The sequence below is a fragment of the Triticum dicoccoides genome, chromosome 2A (genome assembly GCF_002162155.2).
Source record: "Triticum dicoccoides isolate Atlit2015 ecotype Zavitan chromosome 2A, WEW_v2.0, whole genome shotgun sequence".
NCBI lineage: Eukaryota > Viridiplantae > Streptophyta > Magnoliopsida > Poales > Poaceae > Triticum > Triticum dicoccoides.
In genome coordinates this window covers 553,344,878-553,363,959 of record NC_041382.1, presented here as the reverse complement: position 1 = coordinate 553,363,959, position 19,082 = coordinate 553,344,878, and the positions used below count along the sequence as shown (strand labels likewise).

At 43.9% G+C, this 19,082-nt stretch overlaps 1 long non-coding RNA gene across 2 annotated transcripts; it reads right to left on the bottom strand.

Annotated features, from left to right (window-relative positions):
- Positions 1–12,488: 12,488 nt before the first annotated feature.
- On the bottom strand, positions 12,489–15,396 carry LOC119355326. 2 transcript variants are annotated; one of them, XR_005171555.1, is made up of 3 exons: positions 14,944–15,396; positions 14,608–14,650; positions 12,489–14,512 (listed from the first exon to the last, which is right to left on the bottom strand). It is a non-coding gene; the product is annotated as an uncharacterized LOC119355326 (long non-coding RNA). The 2 variants fall into 2 exon arrangements; XR_005171554.1 differs by having other exon boundaries at positions 14,608–15,396.
- Positions 15,397–19,082: the final 3,686 nt, after the last annotated feature.

The window sequence follows — 19,082 nt, the reverse complement described above, 5'->3', positions numbered from 1 at the left end:
ATGACAACCGGCAGGAGCCATAGGAGTTGTCTTTATTTTTTGTATGACCTGCGTGTCATTGAGAAACACCATGTAAATTACTTTACTTTATTGCTAAACGTGTTAGCCATAGTAGTAGAAGTAATAGTTGGCGAGCAACTTCATGGAGACACGATGATGGAGATCATGGTGTCAAGCCGGTGACAAGATGATCATGGAGCCCCAAGATAGAGATCAAAGGAGCTATGTGATATTGGTCATATCATGTCACTATTATTATTTGATTGCATGTGATGTTTATCATGTTTTTGCATCTTGTTTACTTAGAACGACGGTAGTAAATAAGATGATCCCTCATAATAATTTCAAGAAAGTGTTCCCCCTAACTGTGCACCGTTGCGACAGTTCGTTGTTTCGAAGCACCACGTGATGATCGGGTGTGATAGATTCTAACATTCACATACAACGGGTGTAAGACAGATTTACACATGCAAACACTTAGGTTGACTTGACGATCCTAACATGTGTATAGACATGGCCTCGGAACACAGAAGACCGAAAGGTCGAGCATGAGTCGTATAGAAGATACGATCAACATGAAGATGTTCACCGACGTTGACTAGTCTGTCTCACGTGATGATCGAACATGGCCTAGTTAACTCGGATCATGTTATACTTAGATGACTAGAAGAGGGATGTCTATCTAAGTGGGAGTTCATTGAATAATTTGATTAGATGAACTTAATTATCATGAACTTAGTCTAAAATATTTACAATATGTCTTGTAGATCAAATGGCCAACGTAGTCCTCAACTTCAACGCGTTCCTAGAGAAAACCAAGCTGAAAGACGATGGCAGCAACTATACGGACTGGGTCCGGAACCTGAGGATCATCCTCATAGCTGCCAAGAAAGATTATGTCCTACAAGCACCGCTGGGTGACGCACCTATTCTCCCTACAGAACAAGACGTTATGAACGCTTGGCAGGCACGTACTGATGACTACTCCCTCGTTCAGTGCGGCATGCTTTACAGCTTAGAGCCGGGGCTCCAAAAGCGTTTTGAGAGACATGGAGCATATGAGATGTTCGAAGAGCTGAAAATGGTTTTTCAAGCTCATGCCCGGGTCGAGAGGTATGAAGTCTCCGACAAATTCTTCAGCTGTAAGATGGAGGAAAATAGTTCTGTCAGTGAGCACATACTCACTATGTCTGGGTTACATAACCGCTTGACTCAGCTGTGAGTTAATCTCTCGGATGACGCGGTCATTGACAGAATCCTTTAGTCGCTTCCACCAAGCTACAAGAGCTTTGTGATGAACTTCAATATGCAGGGGATGGAAAAGACCATTCCTGAAGTATTTGCTATGCTGAAATCAGCAGAGGTAGAAATCAAGAAGGAACATCAAGTGTTGATGGTCAATAAAACCACTAAGTTCAAGAAGGGCAAGGGTAAAAAGAACTTCAAGAAGGACGGCAAGGGAGTTGCTGCGCCCGGCAAGCAAGCTGCCGGGAAGAAGCCAAAGAATGGACCCAAGCCCGAGACTGAGTGCTTTTATTGCAAGGAAAGTGGTCACTGGAAGCGGAACTGCCCCAAATACTTAGCGGACAAGAAGGCCGGCAAAACGAAAGGTATATGTGATATACATGTAATTGATGTGTACCTTACCAGTACTCGTAGTAGCTCCTGGGTATTTGATACCGGTGCAGTTGCTCACATTTGTAACTCAAAGCAGGAGCTTCGGAATAAACGGAGACCGGTGAAGGACGAGGTGATGATGCGCGTCGGGAATGGTTCCAAGGTCGATGTGATCGCCGTCGGCACGCTGCCTCTACATTTACCTACGGGATTAGTTTTGAACCTCAATAATTGTTATTTAGTGCCAAGTTTGAGCATGAACATTGTATCGGGATCTCGTTTAATTCGAGATGGCTACTCATTTAAATCCGAGAATAATGGTTGTTCTATTTATATGAGAGATATGTTTTATGGTCATGCTCCGATGGTGAATGGTTTATTCTTAATGAATCTCGAGCGTAATGCTACACATATTCATAGTGTGAGTACCAAAAGATGTAAGGTTGATAATGATAGTCCCACATACTTGTGGCACTGCCGCCTTGGTCACATAGGTGTCAAACGCATGAAGAAGCTCCATGTAGATGGACTTTTAGAGTCTCTTGATTATGAATCATTTGACACGTGCGAACCATGCCTCATGGGTAAAATGACAAAGACTCCGTTCTCAGGAACAATGGAGCGAGCAACCAACTTATCTGAAATCATACATACTGATGTGTGCGGTCCAATGAGTGTTGAGGCTCGCGGTGGCTATCGTTATGTTCTCACCCTCACTGATGACTTGAGTAGATATGGGTATATCTATTTGATGAAACACAAGTCTGAAACCTTTGAAAAGTTCAAGGAATTTTAGAGTGAGGTTGAGAATCAACGTGACAGGAAAATCAAGTTTCTACGATCAGATCGTGGAGGAGAATACTTGAGTCACGAATTTGGCACACACTTAAGAAAATGTGGAATAGTTTCACAACTCACGCCGCCTGGAACACCTCAGCGTAATGGTGTGTCCGAACGTCGTAATCACACTCTATTAGATATGGTGCGATCAATGATGTCTCTTACCGATTTACCGCTATCATTTTGGGGCTATGCTTTAGAGACTGCCGCATTCACTTTAAATAGGGCTCCGTCGAAATCCGTTGAGACGACACCGTTTGAATTATGGTTTGGGAAGAAACCTAAGCTGTCGTTTCTAAAAGTTTGGGGATGCGATGCTTATGTCAAGAAACTTCAACCTGAAAAGCTCGAACCCAAGTCGGAAAAATGCGTCTTCATAGGATACCCTAAAGAAACTATTGGGTATACCTTCTACCTTAGATCCGAAGGCAAGATCTTTGTTGCCAAGAATGGATCCTTTCTAGAGAAGGAGTTTCTCTCGAAAGAAGTAAGTGGGAGGAAAGTAGAACTTGATGAAGTATTACCTCTTGAACCGGAAAAGGGCGCAACTCAAGAAAATGTTCCTGAGGTGCCTGCAACGACTAGAGAGGAAGTTGTTGATGATGATCAAGATACTTCTGATCAGGCTCCTACTAAAATTCGAAGGTCCACAAGGACACGTTCCGCACCAGAGTGGTACGACAACCCTGTCTTGGAAATCATGTTGTTGGACAACGGTGAACCTTCGAACTATGAAGAAGCGATGGCGGGCCCGGATTCCGACAAATGGCTAGAAGCCATGAAATCCGAGATAGGATCCATGTATGAAAACGAAGTACGGACTTTGACTGACTTGCCCGTTGAGCGGCGAGCCATAGAAAATAAATGGATCTTTAAGAAGAAGACAGACGCGGATGGTAATGTGACCATCTATAAAGCTCGGCTTGTCGCTAAGGGTTATCGACAAGTTCAAGGGGTTGACTACAATGAGACTTTCTCACCGGTAGCGAAGCTAAAGTCCGTCCGAATCATGTTAGCAATTGCCGCATTCTACGATTATGAGATATGGCAAATGGACGTCAAAACGGCATTCCTTAATGGTTTCCTTAAGGAAGAATTGTATATGATGCAGCCGGAAGGTTTTGCCGATCCTAAGAATGCTGACAAGGTGTGCAAGCTCCAACGCTCAATTTATGGGCTGGTGCAAGCATCTCGGAGTTGGAACATTCGCTTTGATGAGATGATCAAAGCGTTTGGGTTTACGCAGACTTATGGAGAAGCCTGCGTTTACAAGAAAGTGAGTGGGAGCTCTGTAGCATTTCTCATATTATATGTAGATGACATACTTTTGATGGGAAATGATATAGAACTCTTGGACAGCATTAAGGCCTACTTGAATAAGAGTTTTTCAATGAAGGACCTTGGAGAAGTTGCTTATATATTAGGCATCAACATCCATTGAGATAGATCAAGACGCCTCATAGGTCTTTCACAAAGCACATACCTTGAGAAGATATTGAAGAAGTTCAATATGGATCAGGCTAAGAAGGGGTTCTTACCTGTGTTACAAGGTATGAAATTGAGCTCAGCTCAATGTCCGACCACGGCAGAAGAGATAGAAGAGATGAGTGTCATCCCCTATGCCTCAGACATAGGTTCTATTATGTATGCCATGCTGTGTACCAGACCTGATGTAAACCTTGCCGTAAGTTTGGTAGGAAGGTACCAAAGTAATCCCGGCAAGGAACACTGGACAGCGGTCAAGAATATCCTGAAGTACCTGAAAAGGACTAAGGAAATGTTTCTCGTTTATGGAGGTGACGAAGAGCTCGTCGTAAAGGGTTACGTTGACGCTAGCTTTGACACAGATCTGGATGACTCAAAGTCACAGACCGGATACGTGTATATTTTGAATGGTGGGGCAGTAAGCTGGTGCAGTTGCAAGCAGAGCGTCGTGGCGGGATCTACATTTGAAGCGGAGAAATGGCAGCCTCGGAGGCAGCACATGAAGCAATATGGGTGAAGGAGTTCATCACCGACCTATGAGTCATACCCAATGCGTCGGGGCCAATCAAACTCTTCTGTGACAACACTGGAGCTATTGCACTTGCCAAGGAGCCCAGGTTTCACAAGAAGACAAGGCACATCAAGCGTCGCTTCAACTCCATTCGTGAAAATGTTCAAGATGGAGACATAGATATTTGTAAAGTACATACGGACCTGAATGTAGCAGATCCGTTGACTAAACCTCTCCCTAGAGAAAAACATGATCAACACCAGAATTCCATGGATGTTTGATTCATCACAATGTAACTAGATTATTGACTCTAGTGCAAGTGGGAGACTGTTGGAAATATGCCCTAGAGGCAATAATAAAAGCATTATTATTATATTTCCTTGTTCATGATAATTGTCTTTATTCATGCTATAATTGTGTTATCCGGAAATCGTAATACATGTGTGAATAACAGACACCAACATGTCCCTAGTAAGCCTCTAGTTGACTAGCTCGTTGATCAACAGATAGTCATGGTTTCCTGACTATGGACATTGGATGTCATTGATAACGAGATCACATCATTAGGAGAATGATGTGATGGACAAGACCCAATCCTAAACATAGCATAAAGATCGTATAGTTCGTTTGCTAGAGTTTTTCCAATGTCAACTGTCTTTTCCTTAGACCATGAGATCGTGTAACTCCCGGATACCGTAGGAGTGCTTTGGGTATACCAAACGTCACAACGTAACTGGGTGACTATAAAGGTATACTACGGGTATCTCCGAAAGTGTCTGTTGGGTTGACACGGATCAAGACTGGGATTTGTCACTCCGTATGGCGGAGAGGTATCACTGGGCCCACTCGGTAATGCATCATCATAATGAGCTCAAAGTGACCAAGTGTCTGGTCACGGGATCATGCATTACGGTACGAGTAAAGTGACTTGCCAGTAACGAGATTGAACGAGGTATTGGGATACCGACGATCGAATCTCGGGCAAGTAACATACCGATTGACAAAGGGAATTGTATACAGGGTTGCTTGAATCCTCGACATCGTGGTTCATCCGATGAGATCATCGTGGAGTATGTGGGAGCCAACATGGGTATCCAGATCCCGCTGTTGGTTATTGACCGGAGAGTCGTCTCGGTCATGTCTACATGTCTCCCGAACCCGTAGGGTCTACACACTTAAGGTTCGGTAACGCTAGGGTTGTAGGGATATGTATATGCAGTAACCCGAATGTTGTTCGGAGTCCCGGATGAGATCCCGGACATCACGAGGAGTTCCGGAATGGTCCGTAGGTAAAGAATTATATATAGGAAGTGCTGTTTCGGCCATCGGGACAAGTTTCGGGGTCACCGGTATTGTACCGGGACCACCGGAAGGGTCCCGGGGGTCCACCGGGTGGGGCCACCTGCCCTGGGGGGCCACATGGGCTGTAGGGGGTGCGCCTTGGCCTACATGGGCCAAGGGCACCAGCCCCAAGAGGCCCATGCGCCTAGGGTTTCAAAGGGGAAGAGTCCCACAAGGGGAAGGCACCCCCTAGGTGCCTTGGGGGGGAGGGAATCCTCCCTTGGCCGCCCCCCCCTAGGAGATTGGATCTCCTAGGGCCGGCGCCCCCCCCCTAGGCCCCCTATATATAGTGAGGGAAGGAGGGCCTCTTGATCCACGCCTTTGGTGCCTCCCTCTCCCTCTCCAACACCTCCTCCTCCTCCTCCATAGAGCTTAGCGAAGCCCTGCCGGAGTACTGCAGCTCCATCACCACCATGCCGTCGTGCTGCTGCTGGAGCCATCTTCCGCAACCTCTCCTTCCCCCTTGCTGGATCAAGAAGAAGGAGACGTTACGCTGACCGTACGTGTGTTGAACGCGGAGGTGTCGTCCGTTCGGCGCTAGGATCTCCGGTGATTTGGATCACGTCGTGTACGACTACCTCATCCCCGTTCTTTGAATGCTTCCACTCACGTTCTACAAAGGTATGTAGATGCATCCGATCACTCGTTGCTAGATGAACTCATAGATGGATCTTGGTGAAACCGTAGGAAATTTTTTGTTTTCTGCAACGTTCCCCAACAGTTTTGAGGGCTGAAATTGGGATTTCAGGCTCGTGCCCACGTCAAGAGGTATAAGGCCTCCGACGATTTTCTTAGCCTGCAAACTAAGGGAGAAAAGCTCAATTGTTGAGCTTGTGCTCAGATTGTCTGATTACAACAATCATTTGAATCGAGTGGGAGTTGATCTTCCAGATGAGATAGTGATGTTTCTCCGAAGTCATTACCACCAAGCTGCTAGAGCTTCGTGATGAACTATGATATATCAGGGACATATATGATGATCCTTGAGATATTCGTGATGTTTGACTCCGCGAAAGTAGAAATCAAAAGGGAGCATCAATCATTGATGGTTAGTAAAACCACTAGTTTCAAGAAGGGAAAGGGCAAGAAGGGATACTTCATGAAACGGCAAATCAGCTGCTGCTCTAGTGAAGAAACCCAAGGTTGAACCCAAACCCGAGACTAAGTGCTTCTGTAATAAGAGAAACAGCCACTGGAGCAGAATTACCCTAGATACTTGGTAGATGAGAAGGCTGGCAAGTCAATAGAAGTATATTGGATATACATTGTGTTAATGTGTACTTTACTAGTACTCCTAGTAGCACCATGGTATTAGATACCGGTTCGGTTGCTAAATGTTAGTAAACTCGAAATAAAAGGCTGCGGAGTAAACGGAGACTAGCTAAAGGTGAGCTGGCGATATGTGTTGGAAGTTTTTCCCGAGCTTGATGTGATCAAGCATCGCACGCTCCCTCTACCATCGAGACTGGTGTTTGCGTTGAGCATAGACATGATTGGATTATGTCTATCACAATACGGTTATTCATTTAAGGAGAATAATGGTTACTCTGTTTATTTGAATAATACCTTCAATGGTCTTGCACCTAAAATGAATGGTTTATTCAATCTCGATCGTAGTGATACACATGTTCATGCCAAAAGATATAAGATAGTAATGATAGTACCACCTACTTGTGGCGCTGCCACTTAAGTCATATCGGTATAAAACGCATGAAGAAGCTCCATGTTGATGGATCTTTGGGCTCACTCGTTTTTGAAAAGTTTGAGACATGCGAACCATGTCTATTGGTGTATATGCATGAAGAAACTCCATGCAAATGGACCATTTGGACTCACTTGATTTTGAATCACTTGAGACATGCAAATCATACCACAAGGGCAAGATGACTAAAAGCCCCATTTTCAGTAAAATGGAACTAGAAAGCAACTTGTTGGAAGTAATACATTTTGATGTGTGCAGTCCAATGAGCGCTGAGGCGTATAGTGGATATCGTTATGTTCTTACTTCACAGATGATTTGAGTAGATGTTGAGTATATTTACTTGATGAATCACGAGTCTGAATTATTGAAAGGTTCAAGTAATTTCAGGGTGAAGTTGAAAGATCGTCGTGACAAGAGGATAAAATATCTATGATATGATCATAGAGATGAATATCTGAATTACGAGTTTGGCACAGAATTAAGACATTGTGGAAATTGTTTCACAACTAATACGGCCTAGAACACCATAGTGTGATGGTGTGTCCGAACATCATAACTGCACCCTATTAGATATGATGCATATCATGATGTCTCTTATCGAATTACCACGATAGTTTATGGGTTAGGCATTAGAGACAAACACATTCACTTTAAATAGGGCACCACGTAATTCCGATGAGATGACACCGTATAACTATGGTTTAGAGAAACCTAAGCTGTCATTTCTTAAAAGTTTGGGGCTGCGACGCTTATGTGAAAAAGTTTCAGGCTGATAAGCTCGAACCCAAAGCGGATAAATGCATCTTCATAGGACACCCAAAACAGTTGGGTATACCTCCTGTCTCAGATTCGAAAGCAATAAGGGATTGTTTCTAGAATCGGGTCCTTTCTCGAGGAAAAGTTTCTCTCGAAAGAATTGAGTGGGAGGATGGTGGGGACTTGATAAGGTTATTGAACCGTCACTTCAACTAGTGTATAGCAGGGCACAGGAAGTTGTTCCTGTGGCACCTATACTAACTGAAGTGGAAGCTTATGATAGTGATCATGAAACTTCGGATCAAGTCACTACCAAACCTCGTAGGTCGACAAGGATGCGTACTACTTCAAAGTGGTACGTAATCCTGTCTTGGAAGTCATGTTGCTAGACAACAATGCTACGAGCTATGGAGAAGCGGTGGTGGGCCTGGATTCCAAAATGGCTCGAGGCCATATAATCCGAGACAGGATCCATATTTGAAAAACAAAGTGTAGACTTTGGAAGTACTACTTGATGGTCGTAAGGTTGTTAGGCACATATGGATTTTAAAAGGAAGACGAACAATGATGGTAAGTATCACCATTAAGAAAGCTCGATTTGTCGTTAAGATGTTTTCCGACAAGTTCAAGGAGTTGACTACGATGAGACTTTCTCACTCGTAGCGATGCTAAGAGTCTATTGGAATTATATTAGCGATTACTGCATCATTTATGAAATCTTGCAGATAGGATGTCAAAACATTGTTTCCTCGACGATTTTTTTGAGGAAAGGTTGTATGTGATACAACCGGAAGGTTTTGTCAATCCTGCAAGATGCTAATAAGTATGCAAAGCTCTAGCAATCCCTCTAGGGACTGGTAAGCATCTTGGAGTTGGAATGTATGCTTTGATGATGATCAAAGATTTTGGGTTTATACAAAGGTTATGAGAAACTTGTATTTCCAAAGAAGTGAGTGGGAACACTATAGAATTTCTGATGAATATATGTTGTTGACATATTGTTGATCAGAAATGACGTAGAATTTCTGGAAAGCATATAGGGTTATTTGGAAAGTGTTTTTCAATGGAAAGCCTGGATTAAGCTACTTGAACATTGAGCATCAAGATCTATAAGGATAGATCAAAACGCTTAATGGTACTTTCAAATGAGCACATACATTGACATGATCTTGAAGGTGTTCAAGATGGATCAGTCAAAGAAGGAGTTCTTGCCTGAGTTGTAAGGTATGAAGTTAAGACTTAAAGCTCGACCACGGCAGAATAGAGAGAAAGGACGAAGGTCGTCCCCTATGCTTAAGACATAGGCCCTATAGTATGCTATGATGTGTACCGCACCTGAAATGTGCCTTGCCATGAGTCAGTCAAGGGGTACAAGAGTGATCCAAGAATGGATCACAAGACAACGGTCAAAGTTATCCTTAGTAACTAGTGGACTAAGAAATTTTCTCGATTATGGAGGTGGCAAAAGAGTTCATCGTAAAGGGTTACGCCGATGCAAACTTTGACACTAATCCAGATTATTCTGAGTAGTAAACTGGATTCGTATAGTAGAACAGTTATTTGGAATAGCTCCAAATAGAACATGGTAGCTGCATCTAGGAGATGACATAGAGATTTGTAAAGCACACACGGATCTGAAAGATTCAGACCCGTTGACTATAACATCTCTCACAAGCATAACATGATCAAACCCAGAACTCATCGAGTGTTAATCACATGGTAATGTGAACTAGATTATTGACTCTAGTAAACTCTTTGGGTGTTAGTCACATGGGGATGTGACCTTGAGTGTTAATCACATATCGATGTGAACTGGATTATTGACTCTAGTGCAAGTGGGAGACTGTTGGAAATATGCCCTAGAGGCAATAATAAATTGGTTATTATTATATTTCCTTGTTCATGATAATCGTTTATTATCCATGCTAGAATTGTATTGATAGGAAACTCAGATACATGTGTGGATACATAGACAACACCATGTCCCTAGTAAGCCTCTAGTTGACTAGCTCGTTGATCAATAGATGGTTACGGTTTCCTGACCATGGACATTGGATGTCATTGATAACGGGATCACATCATTAGGAGAATGATGTGATGGACAAGACCCAATCCTAAGCCTAGCACAAGATCATGTAGTTCGTATGCTAAAGCTTTTCTAATATCAAGTATCATTTCCTTAGACCATGAGATTGTGCAACTCCCGGATACCGTAGGAATACTTTGGGTGTGCCAAACGTCACAACGTAACTGGGTGGCTATAAAGGTACACTACAGGTATCTCCGAAAGTGTCTGTTGGGTTGGCACGAATCGAGACTGGGATTTGTCACTCCGTGTAAACAGAGAGGTATCTCTGGGCCCACTCGGTAGGACATCATCATAATGTGCACAATGTGACCAAGGAGTTGATCACGGGATGATGTGTTACGGAACGAGTAAAGAGACTTGCCGGTAACGAGATTGAACAAGGTATCGGGATACCGACGATCGAATCTCGGGAAAGTATCGTACCGATAGACAAAGGGAATTGTATACGGGATTGATCGAATCCTCGACATCGTGGTTCATCCGATGAGATCATCGTGGAACATGTGGGAACCAACATGGGTATCCAGATCCCGTTGTTGGTTATTGAGCGAAGAACATCTCGGTCATGTCTGCATGGTTCCCGAACCCGTAGGGTCTACACACTTAAGGTTCGGTTACGCTAGGGTTATAGAGATATTAGTATGCGGTAACCCGAATGTTGTTCGGAGTCCGGGATGAGATCCCGGACGTCACGAGGAGTTCCGGAATGGTCCGGAGGTAAAGAATTATATATAGGAAGTGCTATTTCGACCATCGAGACAAGTTTCGGGGTCACCGGTATTGTACCGGGACCACCGGAAGGGTCCCGGGGGTCCACCGGGTGGGGCCACCTGCCCCGGGGGGAACATGGGCTGTAGGGGTGTGCGCCTTGGCCTATATGGGCCAAGGGCACCAGCCCCAAGAGGCCCATGCGCCAAGAGATAAGGAAAGGAAGAGTCCTAAAGGGGGAAGGCACCTCCTAGGTGCCTTGGGGAGGAGGGACTCCTCCCTAGCCGCACCCTTCCTTGGAGGAAGGGCCAAGGCTGCGCCCCCCTCTCCCTTGGCCCTATATATAGTGGGGGGAAGGGAGGGCGGCCGCACCTAAGCCCTGGCGCCTCCCTCTCCCTCCCGTGACACATCTTCCTTCTCCCGCAGCGCTTGGCGAAGCCCTGTTGGAATCTCGCTACTTCCACCACCACGCCGTCGTGCTGCTGGATCTCCATCAACCTCTCCTTCCCCCTTGTTGGATCAAGAAGGAGGAGACGTCGCTGCTCCGTACGTGTGTTGAACGCGGAGGTGCCGTCTGTTCGGCGCTAGGATCATCGGTGATTTGGATCACGACGAGTACGACTCCATCAACCCCATTCCCTTGAACGCTTTCGCGCGCGATCTACAAGGGTATGTAGATCCACTCCTCCCTCGTTGCTAGATGACTCCATAGATTGATCTTGGTGACATGTAGGAAAATTTTGAATTATTGCTACTTTCCCCAACATATACTCTTATTCCTCACCCCAGTCCATCTGTGCGCTCCGCCAAAAGCGTCGTAAGAAGCCATGCATGCCTGTAAAAAAAGTATGCATGCAACGTAAGATTACCAGTCACTCTGCGTGTCCCAGCCCACTGCCGACGATTGTTTTTTTCCTGTAAAAAAAGTTTGCATGCAACGTAAGATTACCAGGCCCTCTGCGTCTCCAAGGCCACTGTCCACGATGCTTTTTTGGGAACCACCGGTGTAAGGAAAGTACATGCAAACGTAACAAGGTTGCCCCTAAAAAAGCGTAAACAGATTATGTTCCACTAAATGAGCTACGATAATCAAGTTTACATTCCACTAATTCAGCTCCAAATAGTCACTCACGCAGAAACTGGCTACCGATGAAAGAAAAATTTAAGTCAAGAAAGTTTTAATACATTTGACTTGTTAACCCTTTTGTATACCACTGGCTTAAGAAATTTGGAAGTTGACTTGTTAACCCTTTTGTATCTCACGCAGAAACTGGCTACCGATGAAAGAAATTTTTAAGCCGAGATGAAGTAGAAACACATTTGACTTAATCACCCTTTTGTATACCACCATTGGATTAAGAAATTTGGTTCTGACATGAAATAGGAATGCCAATGTGAAACAAGAATATCTTACTTCAGCGCTGCTGCTTGCCATTGACTTGAACAAAACTAGAACATGATGTTTAGTCGAAATGCTGATGTATACAATAATAATATCAACACACGGTCTAACAATTTGAATGTAAAATAATCCAACTCAAAAAAATGAACTGAATGTGAAATACATTATGCCAGATAAGAATTCTAGGTGCCAAATACATTATGTCACAGAAGAATTCTAGGCGCCATCATAAAATAGGAATCCTGACATAAAAGGCACGTCCCGGTGATTCCAAAGCTAGGGACTCGAGGGCATCTAAAATAGATGCTGCCATGCACACTTCTCATAAGATGGAGTCGATCTGTAGTACCAGCGTGTCCTCATTTGCCAAAAAGCTGGAGTCAATCTGTGCAAGAAACTACACAAGGCAGACTGAACTATTTCAGTTGCACAATGCTTCGGTGATAGACATGTTGATTCCTTTCAAAATGCCATAATCTAGGCTTAATTACTTGAGATAAAACTTCAGAAGTTATGCATTTCTTGTCCCAATGGTGAATAGTTGATATCTGAAACGGTAGCAATATTCTGTAAGAAGCATCCAAATAGGATATGCAAAAATATGGATAAGGAGAAAAACAAAGCTTTAGTTAGAAGTTCTTATGTGGCATCACTTTGTTCTGCATCTGCCCATGGAAACTTCTTCGGTTTCCTTGTCACTTGCACATCAACAAGTCATTGATGATGATTGTCTGCAGAATAATTCGTTAGGATAGACCCACTCACCACATCTCATAAAACAATACCAGAAAATTAGGAACACGTTATCCATGTACTGTAGAGAGAGGAAGAATTATTACAGCTTCCGCAACGGCAAGACTACAAAAAACCACAGTATGAAGAAATATTCGTCCTTTTTTTATTCCAACCAAAATGATCTAGTCAATTCTTTTGATAATAATTTCAATTCAGAAAAGAATGACCATGCCGCCCACTGAATCAGGCCATGTTCTGCCCAAATAGACACATAATTGTCTATTTTGGAACTATTGAGTCACTTGTAGCTTCTGGCCTAGTGTCGAGATGACAAAATGAAAATGATCAATGGCATACTGGATATGCAATTTATGAACAAGCATGAATAAAATCATGCAGACGAATCAATTTTAAGCAGAACCAAGTAAATGCATGTCTATGGCAGTCGTAAAAAGTCAGGCACTAAAATAATTATACTTAAATGGACAACACTGCAAGATAGGAAAATCAGTTGAAGATGAATAAAATCAATGCCTTACTGCCGAAAGAGCATGTAGATTGGTTTTTAGAGACGCCGCCACCTGTTCCCAAATCAACTGTCAGCTCTATATTCCTCTCCTTGCGTCATCCATATCGTTCCGCTCAACTCAATAGTGTCGGAACTCGTGGTGGCAGAAGGTGCACGGTGCACGGGCAGGCGCGTGGCCGCAACGCACGCGATCGCCTACTCCTCCCACAATGTCTCACTATTCTATGCTGCTTCTGTTGCTGATGCCCATGGGATGTTGCAATCCTCTAATATAACATGTATCTGCCTTGGGAAGTTGTGATTGACATTGCAAAGCAGCAAGTTTCAGAAGAAAACGAGAAGGAAAGGTTCATGTAGCCACGAGGCCTTCTAGTGTCAATGAGATTGAATTGTTAGTCATTTAGCCATGTATACTACACAAAACTCTTAGCTTTAGAATATGATAAAGGAGTAACTGAGTGCAACTGATCATCACAACAGGAACCTAAAATTACATTTGGCAAAATAAAAGGCATCATGGCTCAATAAAAAGTTGACTGGTGTCAAACATACATAAAGAGAGATTCTAAAACACCAAGACTTACATCAGTTATATTTGGAAAAAAATGACTTACATCAGTTATGACAGAGTTAATATGAGCACCAGGAAAAACATCACAGGATCAGAATTTAAATCCACAGAGAAACCGAAAGTGAGAGCTATCTATGTAACGGCATTGCAGTCAAATAAAAAAATTAGGAGCAAAAACCTCACGTATTCCCATGATGTTCTTGGTGTTTTTCAATGAGAACTGGGCCTGGAAAAACATTTGAAATTATAAATTAGTTAAGAAAAAATTATGTTGTGGCTAAGCATGTAAAAGGGTGAATTATGTTGTGCAAAGTTCAGTACTTTGAGAACTCCCCTCCTTTCCTACGTTGTGAATCTCCGAACTCTGTTACATGAAAGAAGACAAACGTACATAAACAGGTGGAGTATTTGCTCATTCTTTGCCCTGGTTCTAATTTCCAAATAGGCGTACATTAGTGGAAGCATACATCCATGTGCTAGCCATACTAAATTCTCACGGAATTAACAAGTTCCACAAATTAATGTCAAGATATGTTCCCTGAAAAAGTTGATACGCTCACACGTAGCTAAATCACCCCTTTCTAATCGCTCGCAGCTCCAGATCCGGAGAAAAAAAAAATGAAGGCGGGAGAAGAGGCTAAAGACTAGAGCATTAACCTTGTTCGGGGAGGAGTTGGAGGTTGGGCCGCCAGCGAGTGGTCCTTGAGGACAACGGCGCCGTGCGGGTGGTCAGGCAGGACGGATACAGACACGTAGTAGTATAGGCCAGAGGCACTAACGCTGAGGAGTCGGAAGCGACTCTGTTCGCATCCATGTCGCCGTCGTCGGAAGCCAAGTCGCCGCTAAAGAAGGGGCCATGGCTGAGCTTGCCTCACAGATCTGAGCGGTGGTGGGGCTCCAAGCACAAAACAAAGGCTACCTGGAGCGTCGCACGCCGCCGAGGCCACCCGCGGTGGTTCCCTACACCGAGGCCACAGCGTAGGCCGTCGAAACCCATGGCTGCTGGCCTGCTGCCCGCTCGCCGCCGGAAACTCCAGTCGTTCGCCTCCGAAAGTCCGAAACCGCTTGCCCCACGACCTAGCCGAAGGAGGTGCGCAATGGATAGAGCTCTTTTTTTTTTCTTCGACGGAAGTGGATAGAGTAAATGCCAAAACGAGAACAAAAAGAACCGTCACGAGTAACACCGTAAGAAAAACAAATCTCTACTCCTAATGGAGCAGTTGGTAGGATTGCGTCCACGGTTATTATTCGTCTGGTTTATTTTCGTCCGGTTTATTTTCGTCTTTCCTTCCACCATCCCATGTACCGAAAGCCAAACGGATCAGAACTTTCCATGTGGACACAAATTATTTAGTAATGTCTTTATGGGAGAGAATCAATCACGGTTAATCTCTAATCAATATTTAAAAATCAAATCTAAATCTCTACTCCTAATGGAGCAGTTGGTAGGTTTGCGTCCACGGTTATTATTCGTCTGGTTTATTTCCGTCCGGTTTATTTTCGTCTTTCCTTCCACCATCCCATGTACCGAAAGCCAAACGGATCAGAACTTTCCATGTGGACACAAATTATTTAGTAATGTCTTTATGGGAGAGAATCAATCACGGTTAATCTCTAATCAATATTTAAAAATCAAATCTAAATTAATTAACTTACCATAAGTCGGTCAATCACTGATTAATCTTTCCATACGTAGTCAAATTACATCAAAGGAAATGTTTCGATTATAGCAGTACCCTGCTACAAACTGAGCGAGTCGGGCTTTCACCCCGCACCGCACGACTCTTCTCTCCCCCTCGCCGCCTCCCGCCTCGAGCCGCTCGCCGTTCGTCTTCCCGAGGGACGCAGCCGCACCACCGCGCTCAACTGCTCCCTCACCTCCCCCGCCGTCCTCACCCGTAGGACGCCGCCGCACCTCTCCTCTGCATCACCCTGTTGGTGGGATCCAGGTCACGGGGCTGATGACCTCATCATCTCTGACGGCGGATCTGGTCGTCGGCGAGGAGGCCGAGCCTCATGCTTCGGCCACAGCCACCCCGACCTCGTTGTATGTTCGCCTCCTCATCCACCCCCTTCCCTGTCCAATTTTGCTTTATTTTGGTTTGTCTTTCATCCCGTCCAAACCGGACTTTTTACCTTACGATGCCCGCCTCCTATGTTTCTGCATTAACTAACACGGCGTCGCGTGATCATGGAGCAGCAGGGTTGAGAGGATGGGTCTCACTGACGGGCGGATGGCGTTCGTCGTGTGAGCGAAAATAGTATGTAACTCATGGAGTGCAAGCTGTTGTGCGGCTACATGGCGACGCTCGACTGTAGCGTTGAGACGTAGGGCACGTGCGCCATGATGTCGTGCTTCACCATCGCTTCCCCTAGCTTTCTCTCAAGGCATCGTGGTCTCGATGGGTTGGGGCTCGCCTCCCGCACTCCTCTTTGTCATGTACAAAAACCAAGGTGACCCCTAGGTACTCACAATGCTTGGTCTAGAAATCCCTCGAATTCGTTGCCCAAGCCGAGTGTTGTGATCTAACGGTCGGTCATCGTGCAGGTGTCGAATTATTGAGGGAGGCTTCAGATCGTCCTGGGCATGGAGATGAGGCTGGCCATTAAGGATGTGGGTGAAGGTCACGTTGTTTCTTCTCCTGCCTCCAATATCCACTGCTGATATTTTGAGTTCTTTGATCTGAGAAAGAACCATGGGAACGTAAGGTTTTTAACCCAACATGATTTAATACCCTTTTCACTTTTGTATTTTATAAGTACATAAGCATTCAGTTCTTCTATCCTTTGTACGAGGATGCAATTCACTCCAAACATGTAAACAATGTCACATCTTACAGAAGCTTCTAATTATTTACAATGAGTATGGTACATAAACCAATGTGCTTGGGCTGTGCTTTGTGTTTCTGTCATGCCTTGTCTTTAGAAGGCACCGTGATGAATGCTAATTTAATAGAGGAGAATCAAGCAAGCGATGTGCAATGATTTTAATGACCATATTCTACACTTAATGATGATTGATAGTCGATTTATGGTTTCTCCCACTTTAGTAAGAAAGATGTGGTGTACAGAATCTTGCAAAAATGGAGGATATGGATTTGGGGCGCGAACTGTCCCGACAACGGCGGTGCTGCCTACCAGCACCATGTGCAAGACTGCCTGACTTGTCCTCTATCTTAATGGTAAGTTTCTCTCTTTTTCTATCTCGTGGTCTCCTTGATTTGTCTTTCGAGAAAGGATTGAAAGTAGTTTGGGTGGTTCAATTAATTCAATGCCCAACAATATCATTAGTTGTCAGCAAGAAGTTACTCCAAATTCCATCGCCTAACAATATCATTAGTTGTAAGAAGTTAGGAGTTTGGTACGTACCCCGGTGCAAGAGACCATGGATGCAAAAGGTACTTCTGCTAGAGTAAGATTAGATAGTCAAATTATAAACAAACATCAGTGTGCATTGGCATTGCAACTTCTGACATGGGATATTTGTGTAGTCAGATAATTAGGAACCTGGACTACAAGGGCAAATGGGAGGCACCTTTCATCGACATTCAGCCCAGGGAACCTCAACTTTCCCTCTGTTGTACATTCATACTACTGTCCATGTATCGCTTCTGCTCAACTATAATACACGGAAACATGAAAGCTCATGTTTTTCCCTTGTTTGTGCAGAGTACAAGGATGATTCCTATATCTATGCATTGATATGCTGAACCACATTGGCATTGAGCCAAGCCAGGTTAGTGCTTCAAAAATTCTGAAAAAATCTGTGAAATGTTCTTGACACTTTGTTAAGTATTTGGTTTAACTATGTATATTTTATTCTTATCCTATGAAGCATAATTAAAGTGTTGACTCTGTTTGACATTTTGATGTATTACGTCTAATTAGTAGCATTTGACTTTTGTTTCATTTTAGATGTCTGATGTAGACAACTAAGGCAATGGCTATTGCATTGTAGGACGAGAAGGTCCAACGCGGTGGCGGCGGGTACATACCCAACGCGGCGACCCGTGGGCGCACCGGTTCTAGGGGCTTGAGAGCTGGGGCCGGCATCCAGGCGGTGAACATGGATGGTGGCGTGTGGAAGTGGGCGGTGGTGGGCAGGAAACAATGTGGCCCTGTCGGCGTCCTCTTCGTTTAGCTTGACATGATCGTCGTTCAGCTGAAAACAAGATTACCTAAGGGATATTAAGACTAGAACATGAATGCACAATACTTTTCCGATGTGATTTTTGTAAATGGAATTAACTTTGTAGAGTTGGCATGACATGCGCCTTCACTAGCGTTAATAATAGACCCTCCCTCCTTCCAAATTCCTGACCAATCATTGTTTTTGTAAAGATCCTTCTCGACTTTTGTTAGTTGTTCATCTATTGTTCATCTATGAATGAATTTAACCATGTGGTCTAACTGATTGGTCATATGAACTTATGAAGTAGTTGTCGTGTGTACTAATTGCGACAAATGGAATCCTTTGCTTTTTGCATTGTTCACTAATATCATTAATAGATATGCATGTGTTACCGATATTTCTTAATTTGGCTGACTGAGCATTACTAGAAGGAAGGCTCTATTGATATTCTGATTATGCTGGAGCAGTAATATCACGTGATGCTTTTGTTCGCTCCTTACATTTTTTATATGATTTCCTTCTGTCCTTAAATGATTGCTCGATTAGTATGTATGTGTGGATCAAATTTCTTCTGCCTTTGCGAATGTGTGTAAAAAATTTCTCACTACAAGTTATTATGTATTACTACATCATATATACTGAGCACAAAATGACTCCTTCACTT